The 27,726-nt window shown below is 39.5% G+C and overlaps 1 long non-coding RNA gene across 1 annotated transcript; it reads right to left on the bottom strand.

The window, feature by feature from the left end:
* Positions 1–10,657: 10,657 nt before the first annotated feature.
* On the bottom strand, positions 10,658–15,180 carry LOC139134523 (uncharacterized). Its single transcript, XR_011552811.1, has 4 exons — positions 15,038–15,180; positions 11,354–11,474; positions 10,938–11,041; positions 10,658–10,799 (listed from the first exon to the last, which is right to left on the bottom strand). It is a non-coding gene; the product is annotated as an uncharacterized lncRNA (long non-coding RNA).
* Between the last annotated feature and the right edge of the window lie 12,546 nt (positions 15,181–27,726).

Raw genomic sequence — 27,726 nt, 5'->3', positions numbered from 1 at the left:
CAAATTCACTACCCCGAACTCAGGGGCTAGCAGTATTTACCGCTGGGCAAGTAATTTTTGGTCCCTCTACTAGCCCGATGGGCTAGCGTATGAAATGTAAGAGACAGCTGAGGAGAGTAGCAAAGTCGATCGGGAGCAAACAACATGTAGAAACGCATTGCCTGCAGCAAAGTGAACACAGAGGCGGACGTTTCCGAGCCTATGTTACTGACATGAAATTCCTCATCCAAGTTCAATTTCAAAGAACGTATGCAATTCTGGGATGAAGAAGACAAATTCTTGGAAATTGCAGCTTGAATTTAATCTCGGAAAAAAGACAAACAAACCATACCATTTGACGTCAAGCTCCGTAAAAATTAAACTGAGGTGGTACATGTATGCACTGTGATTAGGCCGTAGCAGCACGCAAAAACAGACCCTTCAAAGATAAAAATAAACAGTATAGCAATGAAATTTGTTGTAGTCATGAGTGAAATGCCTCAAATAAAAGGGTCATTCATTTGGATCGTGCTGTTAAATCTCTCTTGTCAAGAATGAAAATAATTGTCCATCACACCGCGACGTTGAGACAATCGGACTGGCATACAGCTATGGCGGATATGACATCAAAAAAGGACTCTTCTATTAGGGGAGAGGGGCCGAGGATTACCAATACCGCAAATAAGTTTGGTTTTACATGCAGTACCTTCACTTGAACTTCAATTCTCCATTACTTGGTTACCCTATATTGCTTTCTTTCATCAGTAAGGTAATCTCATCAAACGTAATGGGGTTTGTAAACGTTCGTGATATTTGCTAACCCCTTTCAACAAATAGTGCCCTCATCATGACCGTCCATGCTTTTGAATACAACACATGCATGTGGGAGTCAACCACCATCGTCGCATCGGACACTTCGATCGCATGACATGCTACTTTGTGTGTGCTTTGTTGTTGTTGCTGTTGTTGTAATTCCATTTATTTCTGCAATTATTACATGGATATCAAGGAGCAGAATGCTTCCAATGCATAGGGTTATGGTATTCACAGAGAAATTCACATGGAGCTCCCGTGGTTGTAGGAAAGCACAAAAGCATAGTATTGTGATCAGATTAGGTACTGCAATGTTATATCACATTGTGTAAACGGTCATGCTCTACGCTAAAAAAATGACTGATTCGTATCTTCAAAGACAAGGAGAAAAAAGTCTGTGGTATTTTGCTATAGTTTTTGGTACACAAGTTTCGTAAATTTAGGTACAAAATCTCCATGTCAGACGCAATTTTTCCCTCACATTTTGCAGCTCGAGAGCAGGCAGTGAAACCACAAGTCACAGGCAGGCCAGTTGAAACTGGCTGGGCTAGCAATTTTTAGCTCACATTTGGTATACCAATGTGAGGTTATCGTATAAGCTGAATCAGTTCATTTGCATCCAATTTGCATGTCTGTATGTATTTATGTATGTATGTATGTACATGTATGTCCATCCACATCAAAAACACCTACACCGCAGCACCTACTGTCTTAGTATTTGGTGTACAGGTGCACCTAGGGATGGAGATGTGAATTTGTTCAAATGAACTTGTCAGTGTCAAAAATATGCAAATGAGGGGAAAAAACACCGCAAATTGCTAAAACCCTGTAACCATTGGTTAGATTGGGTTGAACCTTTTTTTGCGGGTTCCTTTAGGTATTCTAAATTAGGTGTTTATAATTTTGGATGAAATTTGCATGTTTCTATTTTTGGGGTAATTTTTTCAGTTTTTAGTCAAAAAATGTTTTTCTCTGAAACCACTCATCTGATTGCTTTGAAAGTTGGTATGCATGTTCCTCAGGATGACCTCAGTCAAGTTTACACAAATTGAATTGAAATTTTCATATTTGTAATTTTGGAGCAATTTTCCTAATTTTCGGTCAAAAATTTTGTATTCAAAAACAACTAATCTGATAGCTTTGATATTTGGTATACAGGTTCCTCAGGTTGATCAAAAAATCAGTTTTTAGCTCCCATAGCCATATGTATATGGAAGCTATTCTTATAGGCTAGGGAACTGTCTGTATGTATGTATGTCTGTATGTCTGTATGTCTGTATGTCTGTCCGTCAACATCAAAAACTCCAAAACCGCTGCACATTTCATCTTGATATTTGGTGTGTACATGGATGATGGGCTGTAGATGAGATTTTGTTCAAATGAAGTTGTCATTGCCAAAAATATGCAAATTGAGTGAAAAAATGTAAAAAACCGTCAAAATGAAAAAACTCAATAACCACTGAGCAGATTACATGAAAAATTAGCTTGTAAGTACTTTGGACTGACCTGAAATGATTGTGCACATCTTGGGTCAGTATCTTGGACTTGCTATTTTTCATGAATTTTTTTGTAATTTTCTCCCATTTTTGGTCAAAAAATCTTCTCTGAAACCACAAGTCCGATTGATTTAAAACTTGGTATGGAAGTGCATAGGAGTGACCTTTCCAAAATTTGGGCAAATCGTGGTGAAATTTGCATATTTTTAGTTTACACGTCCATAGACTCCCATGTATAAGGCAGATCTCCATAGACTCCCATGTATAAGGCCACGAAAAATAAAAATTTAGTTTCTCATCGTATTCATATTGCAAAAAGGATGCAGTGACACAATTTTTAGTCTCCACGGATGAAGTCCAGTGGGCTTATAGATTGGGTCATGTCCGTCTGTTCGTCCATCTGCAGTGAGTCCATCCATTCACGCAGATATCTCGGATATTTTGACAAAATGTCATGTGACCTCGGTGACCTTTGACCTCAAATATACATATTTATCCATAACTAAGTAACCACAAGTGCTACACCCTTCATGTATGGTATGATGGGACACCCTATGATGCCACATATTGTACCTCATTAATTATGCACATATCTAATTTTGAGCGAGCCAATAGAGCTAGAGGTCTGATTTTTGGTATATAGGGATAACTTAGCAATACAATTTTTTTGACAAGAAATGTCACATGACCTCAGTGACCTTTGACCTCAAATTTTCATATTTGTCCATAACTCAGTAACCACAAGTGCTTAACCCTTCATGTATGGTATGATGGGACACCTTATGACACCATATACTGTACCTTATTAATTATGCACATATCTCATTCTGAGCAAGCCAATAGAGCTGGATGTCTGATTTTTCGTATATAGGGATAACTGTAGGAGAGAAATTTTTTGACCAAATATCATGTGACCTCGATGACCTTTTACCTAAAATGTATGTTTATGTCAATAAATAAGCAGTGTTCTCCCCTGAGGGTTTTAGCGTATTGGGGCCGATACGCTTTAATTTTGGCCGATATGCTTTCACACCAGCCGATACGCTTTCACACCGGCCGATACGCTATCGGATACCCTATTTGAACCAACCGCTGTGTACAAATGACCTGCTAATGGGTAGCTGATTACCGTGCACAAGCAAGTTTATTGTCAGTGACGGACAAAAAGTGTACTTCACAAGTTTATTTTTAAATAATGCACAACAAAAAAAGGTGTCAAACGTGATTTGATGTTGCATATGGGACAAAGAGATCGACATTTGGTAACAGACAGACTGTCGCCCGTAACATTATCAAGAATGTAGACAGCTGCTTCCGGGCAGCTAGGTTTGAATTACGGTTAACACAAACCATCGACCGTTGACAAGTTTGTTTCCTGTGGCAGACATACTAAAATAAACTCTAGGGCCTACAGTCACTATTAATTTGTAACTGAAGAAGTATATCAAGGTTGTAGGGCCTCGGAAATTCAGTGGTAAAGCATAACGACATCTCTGAAGTGTCAGTGTCTCTTGTCTGTCAATTACTATTACACGCGTACGCTGTACTCTCAATTGAGCGATACGTGCACACCTTTCCGTCAATGATAATATACAAACCAGCCATTTACAAACCTTTTGTTCAAAGAATTCATCCTTCTTTGGTCCAAAACAACATAAAATGGATAAATGTGGCATTTTAAGTCTTAAAGTTTGACAAGAAATATCGACGGCATCCAAACAACCACACTGCAGCCGACATATTGACAGGCCATTTTGCTGCGTCACAAAGGTAGACACCCTAAGATGCCGGTTTGTGATTAGACTCCCCAAGTCCTTCAGAATACGTACAGATCAACACGAACACAGAGGAAATGACACTATAGAATGTGTCATCTTCAGGTTTAAATTTTTTTCATAAATTTTAAAGAAAATTAATTAAAATATTCATGACTTATTGTTAGGTAAATTTATGCTAATTAGCCAATACTGTATGATTTTTTACTGGGGAGAACACTGAAATAAGTAACCACAAGTGCTATGTCCTTTGTATTTAGTAGGATGGGAGACCTTATGACAACACACGCTTTACCTCATTAATTATGCACACATCTAATTCTGGGCAAGCAAATAGAGCTAGAGGTCTGATTTTTTGGCATATAGGGATTAATTAGCAATATAATTTTTTTTCAAAATGTCATGTGACCTCGATGACCTTTGACCTTGATTATACATATATATGCATATCTCAGTAACCACAAGTTCTATACCCTCCAATTTTGATAGGATATTAGACCTTAAGATGTCACATCTTGTACTTCATTTATTATACGCATATGTATTTCTTGGCTGACCAATACTGTTAGAGGTCTGATCTTTTTTCCCGATTTAGAACCATAACTAGACATGCCTCATGTGTTTCAAATTGGGAACAACGACCTATGTGCCCATAGATCTCAACATATAGACTCCAGTGATACTTCTTAATGACCACATTTCCCTGCCCCATCAAGACTAATACTCCTATTACAAGTGGGGACTATGTCATTGTCAATGACTTGTTGAGTTAATGGTTGTATCACAGTATTCGATATTTCTAATTCTGTACTTTTTCCATTTTATATTCTGAATAAATACATTAAACATATTTCACTGTCTCCAGTACATTACATTTAAGTATTTTCACTTCATGCACTTTATCCCTTTCACACATGTTCAAATATCTGACCAGAGAACAAACACTAAATAGTCCAGGATGGGAGCTACAGTGTCATTGACGCTATTTTTAAATGAGTAGTGTATCTAGATTTCAGTCCAAAAGTTTTTCCACAGGTGCAGGTGAACTTCTTTGTATGACATCCTTGTTGATGTTGTTTCAACGACATCTTAGAGTTGAAGATTTTGGGGCATTCATTGCATGAATGGATCTCTTCAGTATGGGAAGCCTCATGCCACTTCATTCCTTTGAAACTCTTTGGCTCAAAACCACAAACCTTGCATTTTTTAATGCCTTTCCCACTGTGTTTGCAACTGTGCTCTTTGAGATGTCTCCTTTCAGAAAATTCCTTTCCACAGAAGCAGTTGAAAGGAAACTTGCCAGTATGTTTCCTTGTATGCTTCCTGAGGCCAGCTTTTAGCTCCGCTGTCAGCGACGCGGAGCTTATCAAATAGGTTGATTTTCCGTCGTCGTCCGTCGTCGTCTTCGTCCGTCGTCGTCCGTCAACAATTGCCTTCTCCTCTGAAACCGCAAGTCCGATTGCTTTGAAATTTTATATGCAGTTCACTTGGGGTGACCTCACTTAAGTTTGTTCAAATCGTGGTGAAATTTGCATATTTGTATTTTTGGGGCATTTTTTGGTGTTTTTGGTAAAAAAATCTTCTTCTCTGAAACAGCTTGTCCGATTGCTTTGAAATTTGATACGCAGTTTACTTACGGTGACTTCAGTCAGATTTGTTCAAATTGTGCAGAAATATGCAAATTTGCATTTTTAAGGCAATTTTTGCCATTTTTGGTCAAAAAATGTATTTCTCATAAATTACTCAACTGATAGTTTTGAAATTTGGTGTACAGGTTTGTATTGATGAACTTAGTAATATATATTGAATTTCTGATGAGATCTGTGATTTTGTATTTTTTGGGCAAATTTTGCCATTTTTGGTCAAAAAACGTGTATTTCCAAAACTACTCATCTGATAGCTTTGCAAATTGGTATACAGGTTCCTACAGATCAGATATTGATGAACTAAGTAATATATATTGAATTTCTGATGAGATATCTACTTTTGTATTTTTTGGGCAATTTTTGCCATTTTTGGTCAAAAAGTGTGTATTTCCAAAACTACTCATCTGATAGCTTTGAAATTTGGTATACAGGTTTCTACAGATCACCTTAATGATATTTATTGAAATTATGATGAAAATTGCAATTTTGTAATTTTGGGGCGATTTTTGCAATTTTTGGTCAAAAAATGTGTTTCTCAAAAAGTACTGGTCTGATAGCTTTGAAAATTGGTGTAAAGGTTTCTACAGATGAGCTAAGTAATATATATTGAATTTCTGATTAAATCTGTAATTTTATATTTTTGGGGCAATATTTTGCCATTTTTGGTCAAAAAATGTGTATTTCCAAAACTACTCATCTGATAGCTTTGAAATTTGGTATACAGGTTTCTGTAGATGAACTAAATTTTATTTATTGAAATTATGATGAAATCTGCAATTTTGTATTTTTGGGGCAATTTTTTCCATTTTGGTCAAAAATGTGTTCTCAAAAAGTACTGGTCTAACAGCTTTGAAATTTGGTATACAGGTTTCTATAGATGAACTAAATTTGATCTTTTGAAATTATGATGAAATCTGCGATTTTTATTTTTGGGGCAATTGTTGCCATTTTTGGTCAGAAAATTTATTCTCAAAAAATCTCAAACACTCATCATCGATAGCTTTGGTTGACATGTTCTTGGGGGATAATCTGATGTGATATATTCAAAGTATGATGAAATCTTCAATTGTGTTTTTTGCAGCTTTTAGCCACTTTTTTCTGGCCACTGCATTGAGCTATCAAAGATTTTCACCTTCTTCATCAACATGTGTCAAAAATAGTTATTCTCTACATAAACACAGCGGAGCTATATCGGCCGCTAGGTCGCTTGTTGATTGGTAGACCTTGTCACATATCTCACAGCTGTAAGATACTCTCTTGACTTCCCCCTCGACTCTTTCGGCTGCATCGGTGTTTTCACTTTGTCCGGCAACTGCCTCATTGGAAAATCTCCAGCTTCAACACTGTCTACGTCTACTTCTAAAGAGTGAACTCTTTCTTCCAAATTCATATTTCCACTTTCCGCAACTGCCTCATCTGAAAAATCTCCAGTTTCCACACTCTCTTGATCTAGTTCTGAAGAGTGCACTGGACTCCTGACAGCAACACCCTCAATGTCAGCAAATATTTTCAGGGCATCTGATATAAAATGACAAGCAAAAAATAAAATAATCTAATTACACAACTGAAAACAATCCTTTGAATTTTGGGTTTGCACTTCATATTGAAAATGCATGGAAAAACAAAAATTTTGAACGATTTACACACTTTGCTCATCATGTTTGTTAGTCCCCACGGACACCGTCCGTGGGACTTATAGGTTTGGTCATGTCCGTGCGTGCGTGTGTGCGTGCGTGCGTGCGTGCGTCCGTCCGTCCGTCCGTTTACGCAGATATCTCAGAGATACCTGGAGCGATTTCATTCAAACTTGGTACAAGGATTATCACCTATGCCATACATATGCACGTTGATTTGTTTTACGATCCGATTCAATTTCGCCGTCTGGCAGCCATTTTGTTTCCTGTATTTGATGTCGATGCGTATGTTCATGCAAATTTTTCAGTGATGCTAAGAGCAATTCCATTCAAACTTGGTACATAGATTACTCTATATGTTATACATGTGCACATGAATTTTTGTTTTGATCTGGTCTAAAATGGCTGCATGGCGGCCATTTTGTTTCCTATATTTTACGACTGTGCGTTCGTTCACGTAAATTTCTCAGCGATGCCGGGCGCGATTGCATTGAAAGTTGGTACCTATATTAATCCTTATCACATATATATGCACGCTAATTTTTGTAATGTTTCGATCATAAATGGCTGTGTGACGGCTGTTTTCTTTCCTGTATTTGATATCCATCCACAGGGTCCCCAGGTATGATCCACAGGCATTCCAGGATGAAATTAATATTAATGCTGTGTCCATGCACAGGGGCTCATGAATGCAGATATCTGAGATATTGCTGTGCCAATTCTTTTTAAACTTGGTACAAGGATACTACACTGTGGCATACATATGCAGGTCCATTTATATTGGTGTTGCATGCATAATTAGGTCTAATTTGCATAATTCGAGATTAGAGCGCTGTTTCTGGTACAACTGTACCAAATCTGATGAAACTTTGTGCAGATGGTTTTAGTCCCCACGGACACCATCTGGGGGACTTATAAGTTTGGTCATTTCCGTACGTGGGTCCGTGCGTGCGTGTGTGCATACGTGTGTCCATCCGTTCACGCAGATATCTCAGGGATGCCTGGAGCGATTTCATTAAAACTTGTTACTTGGATTACTTCATATGTCATACAGATGCATGTCGATTTGTTTTGTGATACGATCCAATATGGCTGCCGTGCGGCCATTTTATTACGATTTTTTCATGTACAGAGCCATAACTCGAACATGTTTCTACCGATTTTATTCAAAGTTCGTACAAGGACATTGACCAATGACATAGATATGCACACCAATTTGTTTTGTGATACAATCCAATATGGCCGCCTGTCGGCCATTTTGTTTTGATTTTTTTTCATGTACAGAGCCATAACTCAGGCATATCTCAACTGATTGTATTCAAACTTGTTACAAGGACATTGACCTATGTCTTACATATGCACGTCAATTTGTTTTGTGATACGATCCAATATGGCCGCTAGGCAGCCATTTTATTACGATTTTTTCATGTACAGAGCTATAACTCAGACATGTTTCAACAGATTTTATTCAAAGTTGGTACAAGGACATTGACCAATGTCATAGCCATGCACGTCAATTTATTTCGTGATACGATCCAATATGGCCACCGTGCGGCCATTTTGTTACGATTTTTTCATGTACAGAGCCATAACTCAGACATATCTCAACCGATATATTGAAAGTTGGTACAAGGACATTGATCTATGTCATACATATGCACATTGATTTGTTTTGTGATACGATCCAATAAGGCCGCCATGTGGCCATTTCATTATGATTTTTTCATGTCCTGAACTACAGCTCAGACATGTATCAAGCGAATTTATTCAGAAATATTTTTATCACTGACCTTATGAAGAAGACTCTACTCTATCCTCTCTGAGGACCTGCAATCAAAGTACTCATTAACAAGTGGGGACTGTGTCATCAACGATGACTTGTTACACTGTAAAACACTGACAGGCAAGTAATGGTAGGAGAGGAGCTCAAGTTCACTGAACTTCAAAAAGGTAATCAAATCAAAAGTGATAAATTGGCCAATGATTACTGGTTCATCTGCAATGGTATTCAAATGTATGAGTTTCAATGCAATGTATACAAGGGAAATTAGCAGCAGAGGAGTTGGTTTTACTCGAACTATGGACATGAAATTCCTCTCTCTATTCAGTTCTACATGTTATCATCATTATTATTCGAAAAGCAGCTCAAGATCATGAAATTTGGAAGCAAGATCGAGTAAAAGTTCAAAAAATCGTCCTGCATGAAGGTATAGGAGGTTTACCACTCACTGAGTGAACTGACGCGATAACACTGATACTAAAATCATTTTTGGTCAAGAAAACTTTATCTCAAAATTGCTTGTTTGATTGCTTTGTAATTTGGTATAAAGTCCCTTGTTTGATAGCTTTGTAATTTGGTATAAAGTTCCGAAAGATGTTATGAGATAAATTTCCTGCTCAAAGTGTTGGGAAACCCCAAAATTTGTATATATTAGGTACTTTTCTCAGTTTGTGACCTTAAATGACCTACACCAACCCAGGCTATGTTGTGAGACAATTTTGAAGGCTGTGAACATAATTTTGTCATATTTGGTACCAATTTGTAGGAAACTTTGATCCAGAAAACAAAGCTGAGGTGATTTTTTTCATTTTGGACCAATTTTTGCAACTTTTTTATGTAAGACATACAAGAACTGATGAGAAATTTGGATCCAGGATAATTCCAGATGTTGTAATCACCACCCACAGTGGAAGGCATTTCACTATCTGTAACTAACTTAAGTGCTGTTTACATTAGAATGATAACACTCATGGCATTAATTAAAAATCCCCAAGGTTGTAAATGTACTTCCTGTCATTTGGTCTTATGTAATACCAAGGGGTGGAACATTTGATATTCAGGAGGGGGTAGGGTCTAGAAGATCGATGATGCAGCATTACTTTTTTACCAGATCCCTTGTGCATTTTTGCCCACTCCCACCTTTTCTTTTTTTATCAAGCCTTCTCTGTTTTTTGTTGTTGACATTTGCTTGTATATTTAGGATCTGCTTCTCCCATTGCTATAGAAGTTGATATGCATGTTCCTAAAGATGACCTCCAGTACATGTACCTAAGTTGGAGACCTTATTTGCTTTTGTCATTCTTGTTTTTCCTGGTTTACATATTTCTCAAATGGACCAATTCAAACCGAATGTGAGCACATAGTGTCCTTGACGGTATTTTTCGTTTTTGTAGTTGGGAAAAAACTCACTTATTCAAGGCTTATTATTTCATTCCTTTCAAAATTGTGGTGTCAAAACATTCAGCCCGTTTTAGTTTGGTAGCACTATGCATACGGTTTTTAAACCTACAGCCAGACAAAGTGTTCTAGGTGACAACGTATCTTTTTATTTGAAATGTAAATAAATATATTAACACACGAGAAATAAAGTAAACAATTACAATTGAAATTCGAACGTTGAGGGTTGCTTCACACACAGCTGAGCAGAATTCCTGAACAGAAACGGCATATGCTTCCTGCAACAACAAAAACGATATAGTTGTATAGTAGCTAAGTACATGGGAAATATAACGATTTCGCACACTATAATGTTGATCGAATATCAGTTTGATCACGGTGACATAAGACTGACAAATGTAAAACTTTATACTTACCGGCCACATCTCTCCTTTGATATCCCTTGGTAGCACTGCACGCACAAAGGACAATACAATAGGTGGTAATGTGTACTGACAACTTGGGGGCCCACTTCCTTTTTCTGTGAAGTAAAAAAATGTATTTTTGATTTATCTTGACAAGGATAGCAAGGAAAGATATTTTACAAAGGAGGGCCAAATATATAGAATACCGTCCATCATATGATTTTCATTTCAACTTGCGATTGTGGAAGAAAGCTATTTTTGCTCTCGTATGGGCGAAAATGATGCTTTGTTCAAATCACTCCATTTCCGATATGTTAGTTGCAACCACATATGATGCCAAACTAAATCCAAGGAGGTGTGAAAATTGGCCTTTATTCCTCCATGGTATCCCTCTTTCTATGAAAAAACAAAGAAAAAAAGATACTAACGTAAAGAGCATGAGCCCAGGTACAATAACATAGCCATCTGATTTTCCGTTGACTCTGTCCCTTCTCCTTTCGGTCAGATGATGTCACTTTTACCCACTCACACAACTTAGCTCCGTCATACCTATAAATGACATCAAATTGTTTGACAAAGAAAAAGAAGCATTTCGAGTTGGACAGATTGACTTTTGTACATTTGTAGGAATCTGACGTAACATTTCGGCACCAAGTCGTTTCGACCTCTCAATTTCTGGTCCCAAGTCGTTTCGGCACTGCAACCCAAGACGTTTCGGCATCCCTGTTTCGATTTTTTTCAAACTAATTAGTAATTGAATGACCCGCCATATTCGTAAGCATAACCCAAGACGTTTTGGCATCCCTGTTTCGGCTTTTTCAAACTAGTTAGTAATTGAATGACCCGCCATATTCGTAAGCGTAACCTCTGCGTTCTGACCATGCAGTACTTTTATGTACATTTTGTGTGACTTTTGCCGTACTGTTTCGGCACCGCTTTCAAACTTTTGCCGTGTCGGCGGCTATCGATAAACTTGTACCACAGACTTTAAAATGATATGAAGACTTTTTTTCGTACGGTTTCTTACCACGTTCTCACAAAGATTAAAGCATGTACGTGAATGTTGTCACTATACTTTTTTAGTGCTTTGATTTGTAACGTTATGCTCTAGTGCTAGTTCCCCAAGGTAGCCTAGAGCGGTGTTGAAACGTCTTGAGTCACGGTGCCGAAACAACTTGGGCCGGAAATGGAGAGGCTGAAACGTCTTGGGCCGAAACGACTTGGTGCGGAAACGTCTAGAATCCATGGCATTCAGCCTGAAATATACGCCTATTGCCCAGGAACGACTGGAACATGGTTCAGTATGGATGATAATGCAAGTCATTTTCCGTCATAACATAAGCAATCATGCAACATGCACCGTTTGATCTAGCCTTCCAATTTTCAAACCCAAGTCTGGCCGTTTACTAGAGTAGTATACGTTCCCTCATTTGAGGGTATAACTGTACACTTGGCATGTGGCTATGATCGATTATGTATAGATCTATACGGTATTCATAATCTTCCCATAAAATGACCGTGATTCTGCTTTATGAACACTGGTTCAAATTGAAAAAGAGTTTGCACGAACCAACATGGGTCTTGTGGCCGTAAAGACTTAGGTTCAGAAAAAGGGTGAGACGACGAAGTGGTAGGAGCACATTTTCACACAAGCAAAATAGTGCAACACTTCTTTAATACCCAACTTTCTGCATTTCTGTGATTACTGCTTGTCGAGTATCTTCAATGGAATGAGTCGTCAATTTCCTTCCCATTCGTCTTCTGTTCTGTCCCTGACGACATTTGCTGGCGAGTCATTTAGATATTTTTGCTGCTATATTTGCGTTGCTTTCCACCATATTATATGTATTGTTGACTAAGCTAACAGATCGCTTCATTTCGGTGAAGTATCGAACTTCAATCAAAAATAAATTCATACCGTAATGTTTGTGGGGAGGTGCTTCAGTGAAGATATTTACATAACAATGCAAGCTATGCCCGTCACATGTGCAAGCCATGATGTCATGAGTCTGACTCCATGAAGCCATGCATTGTCACTTGATTTGTGGAAACAGAAGACGTGCAGCGTGATTGATTTTTTCGATTTTACTTCAAATTTCTCAATTTTGTTTTTAAATGACTGCATGTCCTAGTTGTTCACATCAAAAGGTAACGTGATATACAAATGTCAATGTTTTTTAAAGTCATTTTTTCGTCCTCTAGCGTGATAAAGTGTCCAAAAACGTTTTTCTCCTTAACGCAGTGTGAAGAGGGTCGCTGTCTTTGGCCGCACCTGGCCAGTTCTTTGTTAATCCTTGGCTATTGAAATTTTCTCAAGCGATTGACACCATAAAGATCTAAAAAATTGTGTCAGGGATTTCTTTAATCTGGCTTAGTTTTTTTGTAGCAAATTCTTAAAGGCAATAGACTAGGGCTAAGTTGTCGCATCATAAAAATCAATCTAAGGGATTAAAAACAAGTCCCAGACATAATTACACAAGCTTGCATTCGCGCAAAGTTGAACGGGATATCTCGAAGTTTAAGCACAAGACATAGAGAAAACTGGTTTTTGGGAGGTTATTTAAATTGCCTGTCACGTGACAGTTATGTAAACAATGGTTACACTGTAGTGACCAAAATGTTCCCCTATATCTGGGCTTTCAGAAAATACATACTTTTAGGGGTTTCTGAGCTCAATAATTACCAGAGAATCATTGGATTGAAAGGGTCGATTTCTTGTCTTGGAACCTTAAGGACCAAAATTTGTTCGAAATTTTTACGGTGTACTTTCGTTATAAAATGCTAATCAACCAGGAAGGTCATCAACGGACCTACACCTGCACATAGTTACTCAGTCAGTGAACCACAGGTAAATCTCTTTGAGCTAAAACCATTGAAGATAGCTCATAATGTAAAGTTAAAGAGCTGGTATTTCTTTTATGTATTAACAGGCCTGGGCCTGGACTGCATTCAAAAGAACTCTATCTCCATCGTTCATCCATAAGTACCAGTCATTTGCTGGTAGAGAGTTTAAGCTGTGGGTTCAGGTGGCGATGTTTGTTCTGGCTGGAAATATACCCAACCAGTACCTACCATTGTGGCATCTTATTGGTGAAGTAAGTCAATCAAAAACATTTGGTAATGAAGCTTTAAAGCTATACAGTCATCTGTAATTTAAATATGCCCATATATGGTCAAAGGGCCATTCCTTGGTATTCAAAATGCCCATGTGATGGCACTGTTTTTAAAAAGCTCCCACCTGCTTAAAATCTACTCTCTCCTTCGCAAGGTCCTCTCTCAGTGCATATATTGACACACTCAACCACCATGACTTCAATTTGTCTGGCAGCAACCCTCATCAGGCCTTTTCAGCCAACCAAATAACATCTTCAATCCTCACACATGTTGGCTCATTCAAAATCACATATGATATCACCACAAATACAATCTTGTCATTTACCCAAACTGACCCATAAATCACTGTATTGGCACTCAGACTGATACACTATCCTTCACTGACAAGGCCACATTGGCACTTAAGTATCAATACTGTAATATTTCATACAACAACACACAAACTGATGTTGAATCATAGACAGTAGAGTGAGAACAAACATGTAATTGGCAGTATATCTACAACTTCCTTTGAACGAAGCCTAGTTATAATCCACTTTAATCCAGATAAAATTTGCATGAGGTATCATTTTTCATTGTCGGGACTTCAGTAACAATCTGTTCACCTTCAGAAATGTAATTTTCTGATGTACATGTACACAACATTCCAATATAGCATCTTATGAAGCTGACATGAATATTACCAGTACTATCCTCTGAGGCATTCATTAATGATCAGCAAGCCAGCTAAAAAACAAAGATCAGGCAAATGCTAGGAAAACACATATTTTGAGTGACAGCGCTCTCAGTAGTTCTGACCATAAAGAATACATCATGATTAAATGGTATTTATCACATGTAGGTCACCAAATACTTTGACAAACCATGTTAATTTTGTCATAAGACAACATCTGACAATAAACTGATTACTCCAATAGATAATTTATGAAGTGGGCATGGGAAACTGAAAAGTTGCTGATAGTAGGCCTTCAAATAGCTACCTAAATATTACCCCATACCTATTCCTATTCTTGAGTACAGCACAGCAAACCAGGAAACATGTGTAACACAAGTCAGAGCTGTCCTCTCAAAAGACAGTGCATCTTCCACTTCTGACAATTGCTGTTGTTCATTCTTGATTCTTGTTATGAACAGGTGTTGAAAACAAGTTTTGTTGACCTTGATAATTACTGTTGTTTATTCATGATTTTTGGTTTAAAGATACCTTAGAATCATTTTGATTGACTAAGACATTAACCAATGCTTACACTAGGTTCAAACATGGTAACAATGTTACTAATTGTTAGTGTACTTATATGATAGTTCCTGTTCTTTGTTTTTGATTGTAACAATGTTACTAATTGTTAGTGTACTTATATGATAGTTACTGTTCTTTATTTTTGATTCCTCATTTAAACATGTCTTATTCTAGGTTCAAACATGGCTACAATGTTACTAATCGTTAGTGTACTTATATGATAGTTCCTGTGCTTTGTTTTGATTCCTCATTTAAACATGTCTTATTCTAGGTTCAAACATGGTAACTAATTGTTAGTGTACTTATATAATACATGTAGTTACTGTTCTTTATTTTTGATTCCTAATTTAAACATGTCTATTCTAGACATTAATCAATGCTTACTCTAGGTTCAAACATGGTAACAATGTTACTAATTGTTAGTGTACTTATATGATAATTACTGTTATTTATTTTTGATTCCTCATTTAAACATGTCTTATAAAACATTTTCATTGACTAAGACATGATGGTTATTGTTGCTTTACACATGATTAGTGACCTGTTTTAAACTTATTATAAAATTTGGTTCATTAAAACAATAACAAAAATGACAATAACTAAATGTTTGTTTTTGGTTTAAACATGATTATATTGTTCCTGATTGTTGGACAACTCGTCACAATTACTGTTATTTATTCTTCATTCTTGTTTCAAAACGTGTTATAAAATGTTATTGACATAGGCAATAACCAATGTTTATTCTTGCTTTACACATGATTATATTGTTACTAATTGTTAGAGGACTCATCACTATTACTATTGTTCATTCTTTTTTCAAATGTGTCATAAAAATTTTATTGACTAAGACGATAACCAATGTTTATTTTTGGTTTACACATGATTATATTGTTACTTAAAAACTATCTACTGTTGATTGACAATCAGAGTGCTCAATTCAGGGTGTTTTATCTACTCATAAAGCCTTGGTCACCAAATTCCAGAAACAAATGACAGCGCCGTAATAAAGTACTGTCCAATCAAAAGTGAACATGTCATATTCTGTAGACATCTGGGACGTTGTAATATTCAAATTTGGTAACACAGCGGAAACCAGCTAACTAATGTGCCCTAGGGCATTTATAGGATGGTCCATTACTTTGGAAGGCTATTTCACAAAATCTGCTGTGGTACAAACATAAACTAATGTGCCCTAGGGCATTTATAGGATGTTCCATTACATTGAAAGGCTGTTTCACAAATAATAGTTTTAATTCATATCCTAAACATGTTACATTGACAAGCGGGACGGTTGACGTAAACACATTGAAAACAAAAATATGTCAGTTAGGGGCGATAGTTTTTAAGTCGGATAAAACCCTCATACTCGGGCTCTTCTGGTATATAAAGTCCAACCCTACGATAAAATGTCTCGGCCTGCGGTCTCGACATTTTATCATTGGGTTGGACTTAATATACTAGAAGAGCCCTCATACTCGGGCTTTATCCTATACTAAAACTATGTTCGGATGGTGCAAAATTGGAAACATTTCAGGTACAGTATTTTTATTTAAAAAACACCAGGGTTATTAACTTAAAGCCGCTGTATTTGTAACTTTTAACAATTTTTTTCATATTTTTGATTAAAATGACATCCTCAGTATGTGAAAGTAGACCATAATTAATGTTGAATCGCATGGTTTGCATGCCCAGCTTGCCTCACAAATGTGTACGATTAACAATAAAAGGAGTGAAAAATGACTTCTTGTCCGGACCAGAAGTCAGGCTTTGTTGACACACGAAATGAAACGTAATCACACCACTGCGCATGCTCAACCACATCTACGCAAATTTTACTGTGGTGTCCATAGAAACCTACGCTCTTCGAAAAGGTCTGGTCCATCGAAACTGGAGTCTCGGCTTAAAACGGCGAAAGTTGGGTGAAATACCGGAAAGATATAAATATGTATGTGTTTACAGATTGTTCCGACTATAATGGGCCGTGCAAACAAACGTTTTTGAACAGCTAAACTAAAGATGGAGGCAGTCGATTGTAAGCTTCATGCACTGCATTCCACGTTGTGACCGACGGTACACGGAGATCAAGTTTGCTGAATGAATTGAGGAGAGAAAAATATATATACATAAAAATTCAATACTTCACCATCGTAATCATTGAACTAGTCGTTTCTTCCATTATGGAGTATAATTAAATTTCGTTGAAAATAAATGACGGGACTGATTCTGCTCAGTCTACTCAAACAAAGTTTAGTGTACGGCAGGGCTACGCTACAGGCAACACAGCCTATCAACTTCGCATGTCATTGCTGTAACTGAAAACGCTCAGAAAGTTACAAATTGTATCTTGAATGCAGTACAAAAATCTTACTTATTAAATTTAAAAGTATTTCCAAATAATATCGAACGCAACAGGTATCTAATCCTTACAAGGACTACCGTAGTGCATTTACCGACTAGCTGCGATGCGACGGAGCTCCAGGCATGGTGGTAGAAGTTCGAACACGAGAGATCTCGGCCTCACTGCAAAGTCGTCCAAAGCGCACCCGCCCGACAGCAATCTACATGTAACCTCTTGGTTTGATTCTGTTGTTTACTTACTTTTGGAAAGAATTCATGATACATATATCTGACTTTCACAACTGCACAATTTGCTTAGGACTGTGATTTTGGCTGTAGTCTAGAGACGATTGGAGGGAGCTAAGGCAGGCCCCAAATTTGCATGAACAATGCCCGGGACGATTTATACACGCAGACACACAGCTCGATGAGAAAGTCGTTCACATAAATCTAAATGAAGTGATCAATACAAAAGTTTTAAACATCACTTGTTCTGTAAACTTATGATCAATGGTTCTGACCTACGGATTTTACACTGCGGCGTCGTTTTTTTATTGCGTTTGGCTGGCTACTAGTCCTGTAAGACTGTACTGCATGGAGGTAGTAGACTGTACAAGTGCATCGAGGCCGGGCCGAGATTGGCGTGGGGCCTGCAGCAAGGTAAAGTTGACAGCGTCCATTGCAGAATTCCTGCGTCTTCGCCTTTCACGTTTTGGAGGAAATATACCACTGTATTCAGAATGTCTTTCTACCGGTATAAAAGCTCAAAAACTGATGCATCAAAAGCCAAAAGTCTATAAATTTCTTAGCAGTAGCTTCATTGTTGTTTCTACATTTTCACTGAGATATCAGCCGTGCGTGTGCTGGTCCTGGTTGTTCTGACTCGGGCTTACACAGCTGTTTAGGGAGCCGTCATTATTTACAGCCGGGGGGGGGGGGGGGTCAGAGGAATTACATTAGAAACTCCGAAATTTTGAGTCACACCCTAGTAGTCCGTGGGCTAGAGGGGGTCTACGTGCACCCCCCCCCACAGGATAACAAACCTGTATTTTTCAGAACCCTTGGGATCCCTAGAATACGAAATGGAATTTTAACAGAAAAAATATAGGGACGCAATAGCTGTTATGGTCATGTTTTGAAGGGTACCGCAAAATCACGATTTTCCAAGCCAAATGCATTTTCGTCAAATCTGTCTTCTTGTAAGTCATGTGCTGAGCTCATTTTTTAACATAACCTCACTTGTTTGGTATCATTAGAAAGGGAATTTATTCCTCTTTAAGATGACATATTGCACTATGCAATATCTTCTACAGTTTTTGTCAAATATAACCAAAACTTACCCCTTACCCCAAAATTTAACATTACAAATTACAGAAAATCTCAAATTCTACCAATGTTTTATCTAGGCATGATAAAAAATGCAATGCTTTGTCTGAAATCTGTTTTATTTGATACAGGGACATGTCAGAATTATGAAATAGACTTTTAACAGAAAAAATATTGGGAATCTACAGCTGTAACAGTCATATCTTGAAGGGTACCGCAAAATCATAGTGTAGCAGATTTGCATGCATTTTTGTTAAAACTGTCTTCTTATAAGTTATCTGCTGAGCTTGTTTTTGAATATAACCTGGCTTGTTAGGTATCATTAGAAAGATAATTTACTAATATTTAGAATGACATATTGTAACATGCAATATCTTCTACAGTTTTCATGATATATAACCAAAACTTACCCCATACCCCAAAGTTTACATTGAAAATTGCAGTCACAGCTAAAACCAAATTCTACCATTTTTTTAGCTTGACACAAAAAATCTGGCCGTTTTTGCTATTAAATCTATTTTATTTGTTACAGGGACATATCAGAATTATGAAATAGACTTTTAACAGCAAAAATATTGAGAATCTACATCTGTAACAGTCATATTTTGAAGGGTACCGCAAAATAATAGTGTTGCAGATTTGCATGCATTTTTGTTAAAACTGTCTTGCTATAAGTTATCTGCTGAGCTTGTTTTTGAATATAACCTGGCTTGTTAGGTATCATTAGAAAGATAATTTACTAATCTTTAGAATGAAATATTGTAACATGCAATATCTTCTACAGTTTTCATGATATATAACCAAAACTTACCCCATACCCCAAAGTTTACATTGAAAATTGCAGTCATAGCTAAAACCAAATTCTACAATCTTTTTAGCTTGACACAAAAAATCTGGCCGTTTTTGCTATTAAATCTATTTTATTTGTTACAGGGACATATCAGAATTATGAAATAGACTTTTAACAGCAAAAATATTGAGAATCTACATCTGTAACAGTCATATTTTGAAGGGTACCGCAAAATAATAGTGTTGCAGATTTGCATGCATTTTTGTTAAAACTGTCTTGCTATAAGTTATCTGCTGAGCTTGTTTTTGAATATAACCTGGCTTGTTAGGTATCATTAGAAAGATAATTTACTAATCTTTAGAATGACATATTGTAACATGCAATATCTTCTATAGTTTTCATGATATATAACCAAAACTTACCCCATACCCCAAAGTTTACATTGAAAATTTCAGTCATAGCTAAAACCAAATTCTACCATTTTTTTAGCTTGACACAAAAAATTTTGCCGTTTTTGCTATTAAATCTATTTTATTTGGTACAGGGACATATCAGAATTATGAAATAGACTTTTAACAGCAAAAATATTGAGAATCTACATCTGTAACAGTCATATTTTGAAGGGTACCGCAAAATAATAGTGTTGCAGATTTGCATGCATTTTTGTTAAAACTGTCTTCTTATAAGTTATCTGCTGAGCTTGTTTTTGAATATAACCTGGCTTGTTAGGTATCATTAGAAAGATAATTTACTAATATTTAGAATGACATATTGTAACATGCAATATCTTCTACAGTTTTCATGATATATAACCAAAACTTACCCCATACCCCAAAGTTTACATTGAAAATTTCAGTCATAGCTAAAACCAAATTCTACCATTTTTTTTACCTATACATATAAAATCTGGCCGTTTTTGCAATTAAATCTGTTTTATTTGGTACAGGAACATGTAAGAAATATGAAATAGACTTTTAACAGAAAGAATATTGGGATTCTATGGCTGTAACAGGCATATTCTGTGGAGTACTGCAAAATCACAGCAGTGCAGACTCATTTTAGGTCATTTAGGTCATCTGCTGTGCTTATTTTATCACATAACCATGTTTATTTGGTACCATTGAAAAGCTAATTTACTACGTTTTAAAATGACATATTGTTATATGCCATATCTTATATAGTTTTCATAGCATGTGACCAAAACTTACCCCGTACCACAAAGTTTATATCGAAAATTACTTTCGTAACTATCGTCAAATTCTACCAATTTTCTAGCTAGACATAACAAATAAGGCTATGCTTTATATGAAATCTTTTTATTTGGTATGGGGGAATGTCAGAAATATGAAATAGGTTTAAATATTATGATTACATTTTTCTCGCTATGTAATCTGTGTTAATGAAGGAAGGGACGCTGTACACGTGTCATGTTTTTGCAGCCTCCACCAGCGTCTCTTTGCCATGTTTATGTTTGAGCTTTGCATTTTTACAGTGGACATTGAATCATAGTCGCTAATCCCTTCACTTTATCACATGCAAATGTATTCAACCGTGACCTTCACCGAGGTTTCCCGTTGCCGTTCATTCCAAAACTGAGCATTCACGTGCTAGCTGCCGCACTGAGCTTTGCTTTCTGAACTCGCTCCAGTTCCACACTACCATTGTCCTCATCTCGATTCATCCCTCACCTTCAAAGGAACCATGGGCAAAACTAAAACCGCTCGCCGTCTGTCCTCTCGCACCAAGCGCGTACCTGCACGCTTCGATACAACCCCGTCCGCCAAGAAGAGTCAGGCTTCACGACAGTCTCGACGTCGACCCACTCCGAATAACAACGATGGTGCAACCCTTCCCGAAAACATCGGTCAACTCATCCAGTCTCAAATCGCCGCCGCGGTAGCGTCACTGCAGGCTACGCAGGGGTCAACCGCCCAGGACGTCATCTGCGTCGGCCCCGGTAATACCACTTCAGCACCAAGTTCAAACCATACCGTCGATGCGTTCACTCGACACACGACGGGCCAGGCCATCAACTCCTACCAAGAGGTACTATCACCGGCACTGATCGGCACATCTAACCAACTCAACGCAACCAACCACTTTCGGCAGCACATCCAGCCAACGACGACTTCTCGCCGCCGGATTGACGACGACGCCATTGAGACACGCTACCAGACCTCACCCGATCCAGCTTCCGCCATGTTTCATCGACAGGAAGTCAACCAGCAGGCCGTTGGTGGCGCCAGCACAAACATGGCGGCCTCCATGGTTAACAACGTTCCGAGCGAGCTCAACGTCATCACCGCCAACGTACAGCCACCGCCAGTACAAAAGTCCACACCGATTCCCCCATCACATCTGAACCTTCCGTACGTCGACCAGTCAACGCTAACAGCACTCGCCAACCCTGGTAAGTTTATCGAACTAGCTGATTTACACCCCGACACCCTCCTCCCATCTTCTGCTCAGACCACCAAAACGCAAGTCTCCTTCGACCCGGACACTCCTGGCGTGGCCACCGTCACAACCCACATAAAACGGAAGAATATCGACAGTTTCGAGTCATGGTCACAGTGCTTCGCGACATTCCAAGCCTACCGGTCATACTTCTTCCCTCACGAAGCCGTCCACCTATGCAGTTACTACCAATTCATAGCATCCAAGGCTGAGACCTACAAGCCTGAGGCATGGCTAGGGTACGACAAAGCCTTCCGTCTTAACAAATCCAGATATCCCGACCAGCACATTTGGAGTGTACCAGACCATAAACTAGACTTTACATGCTTTCAGCAGCGTCCACATCTGCTGATTCCAAAATGCTTCGCCTGCGGCCAACGAGGTCACCTAAAATCTGAATGTCAGACCAATGCTGCCTCTCGCAACCCATATTACTGGGACAACTCCATGCCACGCCTACAGCTACACAACAACATTGCTCCAACAACAAGCACCCAGGTATGTCGACAATTCAACCGAGGGAACTGCAAAAGTCCATGTGCACATGGTCGCATTCACACATGCTCCATTTGTTCTGCCACCGACCATGGCGCATCATCCCACCAAAAATCTGGTTCAAAACAACAGCAAGACCAGCCCTTTCCACCACAGCCCTTTCGAGGGCATAACATGCAAGCCAGGGCTGACCGTATCACTCCAACCAACAACCCCACTGCAACTTCATAGATTTGCAGCAGAACTGCACCACCACCCCAACAAGGAATTTGTTTCATCTGTCTTGCAAAGCATCAGCCATGGCGCAAACCTGGGATTCAAAGGTCACCATCACCCCAGTTTCACACCAAATGCACGGTCGGCACTCAGCAACCCAGACATCGTCACCAAAGCAATCCTCAAAGAAGTCTCGCTTGGCCACACAGTCGGACCTTTCACCAGCCCCCCACTCCCAGACTTTGTCATCAACTCCCTCGGCTTTCGACCAAAAAAGTCCGGGGGCCATCGTATTATTATGGACCTATCCCGACCCAACACGGACAGTGTCAACGCCCACATCTGTAAAGAAGACTACACGCTCTCCTACGCCAGGGTTGACGATGCCGTTGCCGTAATACAGAAGTATGGCAAAGGAACTTTAATGACAAAGGTCGACATCAGGTATGCCTTTCGCCTCTGTCCTGTCCGAAAAGAAGACTGGCACCTACTTGGTTTCAAATGGTTGGATCACTACTTCTTTGACCGTGTTCTGCCCTTCGGTCTTAGATCGGCACCTTTCCTGTTCAATCAGATAGCAGATGCCATTCACTGGATCATCAGCCGGAGAGCCGATACTGAAGACCTACTTCACTATCTTGATGACTACTTCGGCGCAGGACCTCCACACACCGATAAATGCCAGCAACTCTTAAACACAATGGTATCAGTCTGTCACTACCTTGGCGTCCCAACCGCCCCGGAGAAGATCGAAGGCCCATCACCGATCATCATTTTCCTGGGCATCGAACTCGACACAATCAAAATGGTCATGCGACTCCCAAACGACAAGCTCACCGATCTGATGCAAGCCTTGCCAACATGGATACAGCGACAAAGCTGCACGAAACGCCAACTTCTATCTTTAATAGGAACTCTCTCCTTTGCATGCAAATGTATTCCGGCTGGCAGAATCTTCCTACGCCGTATGATTGATCTCAGCACAACCGTCAAACGCACCAATAACATCATCACCCTGTCAGATGACTTCCCCCTCGACGTCAAATGGTGGCTGGATTTTCTTCCCACTTGGAACGGCTCCGCTTCCTTCCTTGATACACAGTGGTCTGCATCCTCCGACCTCGAACTGTTCACAGATGCCGCTGGGTCAATCGGCTGTGGTGCATACCACAAAGGTCATTGGTTCCATCTCTCCTGGCCTGACGACTTCAACGCTTCAATCGAATGGCAAGAGATGTACCCAATCATGCTGGCCTGTTCAATTTTTGGGCAATTGTGGCATGGACGGAGAATTCTTTTCCATTGCGATAACACGTCAGTGGTCAGCATCTGGAAAAAAGGCTCATCGCGCTGTCGACGAATAATGCGTTTGGTCAGAGCTATCTTCTTTGCAGCCGCCAAAGGGAACTTTCATGTCATGCTTGCTCACATAAGAGGCACAGATAACACAATAGCTGATTCACTTTCTCGTTTGCAGATGACGAAATTCAGGCAGCTTGCACCAATGGCAGACCAAGACCCATTCAGCGTTCCAAGCCACCTCCAACCAGAAATTCTGCTGTCCTCGAAGTAGAGTCACATGCCAAGGCCTTTATACACAACAGCATTGCAGGCTCCACAAGGAAAACATATCAGGTCGGTCAGTCAAACTATATTGCATTCTGCCACACACACGGTCTAACGCCCATCCCAGTGACACTGCAGTCGGCAACGCTCTTCATCACCGACCTAGCCCGTAATGGTCTCAAGTTCACCACAATCAGGGTCTATCTCGCAGCCATAATCCGCCTGCACACCGAAATGGGCTTCGAAGATGACATCAGCAATCACATACAGTTACAACGTACAATGCAAGGCATACACCGGAGCTTAGGAGACCAAAAACGCACCAGACTGCCCATTACCATCGACATACTTGTGAGACTAAAGGAAGCCTTACGGGCACACGCGTCTCTGTGTGACTATGACAAGCTAATGCTATGGTCAGCCTTCACCATGGCTTTCTTCGGCTTCCTCCGTGTCAGTGAATTCACAGCACCAGGGAGCCACGACTACGACAAAACACGCACACTCCTGGCTCGCGATGTGACAATATCTAAAGACCTAGAAATTTCACTTAAGGCATCGAAGACCGACCCATATCGGCGGGGACAGCACATCAGGATTGCACCCACAAACACAGGAATTTGTGCCGTGCGGGCTTATACTAAATATAGACGTCTTCGTGCCACTGTAGCGGAGACGCCGGTATTCCAATTTAACAATGGAGCATGGCTCACACGACACGCCCTGAATATCCATCTTCGTGACCTGCTAAGCAGAGCTGGGATAAACAACGCTCATCATTTTGCCACCCACAGCTTCAGGAGTGGTGCCGCTACCACAGCGGCGGATGCCAATCTACCAGCGTGGCTCATCAAGACACTAGGAAGATGGAGAAGCGATGCCTACCAGGTGTACATCTCAACGCCAACTACAACCCTTCGAGCTGTTCCTTCAACATTGGTCGCTTCGCATGCACAAGGACATTGACAATAATGTATCCTTCGTTCGCAGTGCCTTATTGACGCTCATTCGCTCCCCATTTGCCCTGCACTGTTCGCGTGCTGTGCCACGTTAGAGTTACTTTGACACTTGCCCTGTTTGGCCACTCTTTCACTTTCTAGCTACCTCAAATGACACGGTTTTTTCCCTTCGTGAACATTACATTCACATATGACTAATATTTGCTGCTCGGAGTAGGACCGTAGTCAGGGACGTGAAGTCAGGGCGCGAACATTGAACTCACGAACACTTCTTACATGCATCATGGATATCGGAACATTTGTATCATAAAGTTTGCTTGCTTTGACTACCTGCATTCAACGCAGTTCATGCTGTTTATTTCCTCCGTTGCTTTTAACAACTCGTCACTATCTTCGCTTATGCATCCACGCATAGTATGCCCAGACCGCCTGTTGCTACGCCAATTTGGGGGTTGCCATCACAGAGCCTGCTGGGTCTGTCATGGTACCACGCGGTCTGTCACGTGACTTGAGCCAGTGAACTTCAGGCCCTCCTCATGTGCCAGGCTGCTAGCGACGCCGGACAAACCCACTGTGTTGGCAGGCTTCACTCCGACACCACGTCACCCCTCTTCGATGCCACTCAAATCTGCGATTGCCACCGCAGGGGAGGTGCACTATGACGTTTGTGTGGAGTCCACCCCCAGATTTCTGCAACGCCACTCTCGTGTCACTGAGTCTTCCTTCATTAATATTATGATTACATTTTTCTAGCTATGTAATCTGTGTTAATGAAGGAAGGGACGCTGTACACGTGTCATGTTTTTGCAGCCTCCACCAGCGTCTCTTTGCCATGTTTATGTTTGAGCTTTGCATTTTTACAGTGGACATTGAATCATAGTCGCTAATCCCTTCACTTTATCACATGCAAATGTATTCAACCGTGACCTTCACCGAGGTTTCCCGTTGCCGTTCATTCCAAAACTGAGCATTCACGTGCTAGCTGCCGCACTGAGCTTTGCTTTCCCACCACCCCACCCTTGTACACAACATTTTTTATTATTTAATAAAGAAAGGGGGTTGCCATCACAGAGCCTGCTGGGTCTGTCATGGTACCACGCGGTCTGTCACGTGACTTGAGCCAGTGAACTTCAGGCCCTCCTCATGTGCCAGGCTGCTAGCGACGCCGGACAAACCCACTGTGTTGGCAGGCTTCACTCCGACACCACGTCACCCCTCTTCGATGCCACTCAAATCTGCGATTGCCACCGCAGGGGAGGTGCACTATGACGTTTGTGTGGAGTCCACCCCCAGATTTCTGCAACGCCACTCTCGTGTCACTGAGTCTTCCTTCATTAACAGAAAATATATTGGGACTCTACAACTGTAACAGTCATATTTTGAAGGGTCTCGCAAAATCACAGTATTGCCAACTCGCTTGCTTTTTTGTTAAATCTGTCTTCTTAAAAGTCATCTGCTGAGCTTGATTGTTGACATAACCTGGCTTGTTAGGTATCAATAGAAAGGCAATTTACTAGTTTTTAAAATGACATATTGTAATATGCAATGTCTTGTTTAGGTTTCATGAAATAGGACCAAAGTTTACCCCATACCCCAAGGTTTACACAGCAAATTACTGCAAATCTGAAACTCTACCATTTTTTACAATTCATTAACTTTATATACCAAAGGCAATGCTTGTATGCAATGTATGAAATATGTGTTTTTGTCAATAAAGTATGTTAAAAATATGAAATTAACTTTTAACAGGAACATAATATGATTTTGTAGCCTTTTGGATCATATTTGGAAGGGTACCCAGGTATCAGGGCAAATTTGCCGAAACACATACATTTGCAATAATATATGGGTTCCCCCTCCAAAAATGATCCAAATGGCTACTAAATTGTATCATCTTCCCGTTAAAAGTTAATTACATACTTGTGACATACTTTTGTAACAAATAAATCAGATTTTAAACAAGAATTGCCTTTTGTATTATTTGCAGCAAAAAATGGTAGAATTTAAGATAAGCTGTAATTTGCGATTTGAACTTTTTGGGTATGGGGTAAAGTTTGATCATATTCCAGGAAAACTATGAATGACATTGTATATTACAATATGTCATCTTAAAGAAGAATAAATTTCCCTACTAATGATACCTCACAAGCCAGGTTGTGTCACAAAATAAGTTCAGCAGATGACTTACAAGAAGAAGAATTTAACAAAAAAGGTGCCAGTTTGCGGTACTGTGATTTTGCATTTCCCTTCAAAATATGGCTGTTACAACTATACAGTCCAAATATTTTTTCTGTTAAAAGTCTA

The sequence above is a fragment of the Ptychodera flava genome, chromosome 6 (genome assembly GCF_041260155.1).
Source record: "Ptychodera flava strain L36383 chromosome 6, AS_Pfla_20210202, whole genome shotgun sequence".
In the NCBI taxonomy this organism is placed as follows: Eukaryota; Metazoa; Hemichordata; class Enteropneusta; family Ptychoderidae; genus Ptychodera; species Ptychodera flava.
The sequence above is the reverse complement of the archived record's forward strand: the minus strand, read 5'-3'. Positions and strand labels throughout refer to the sequence as shown.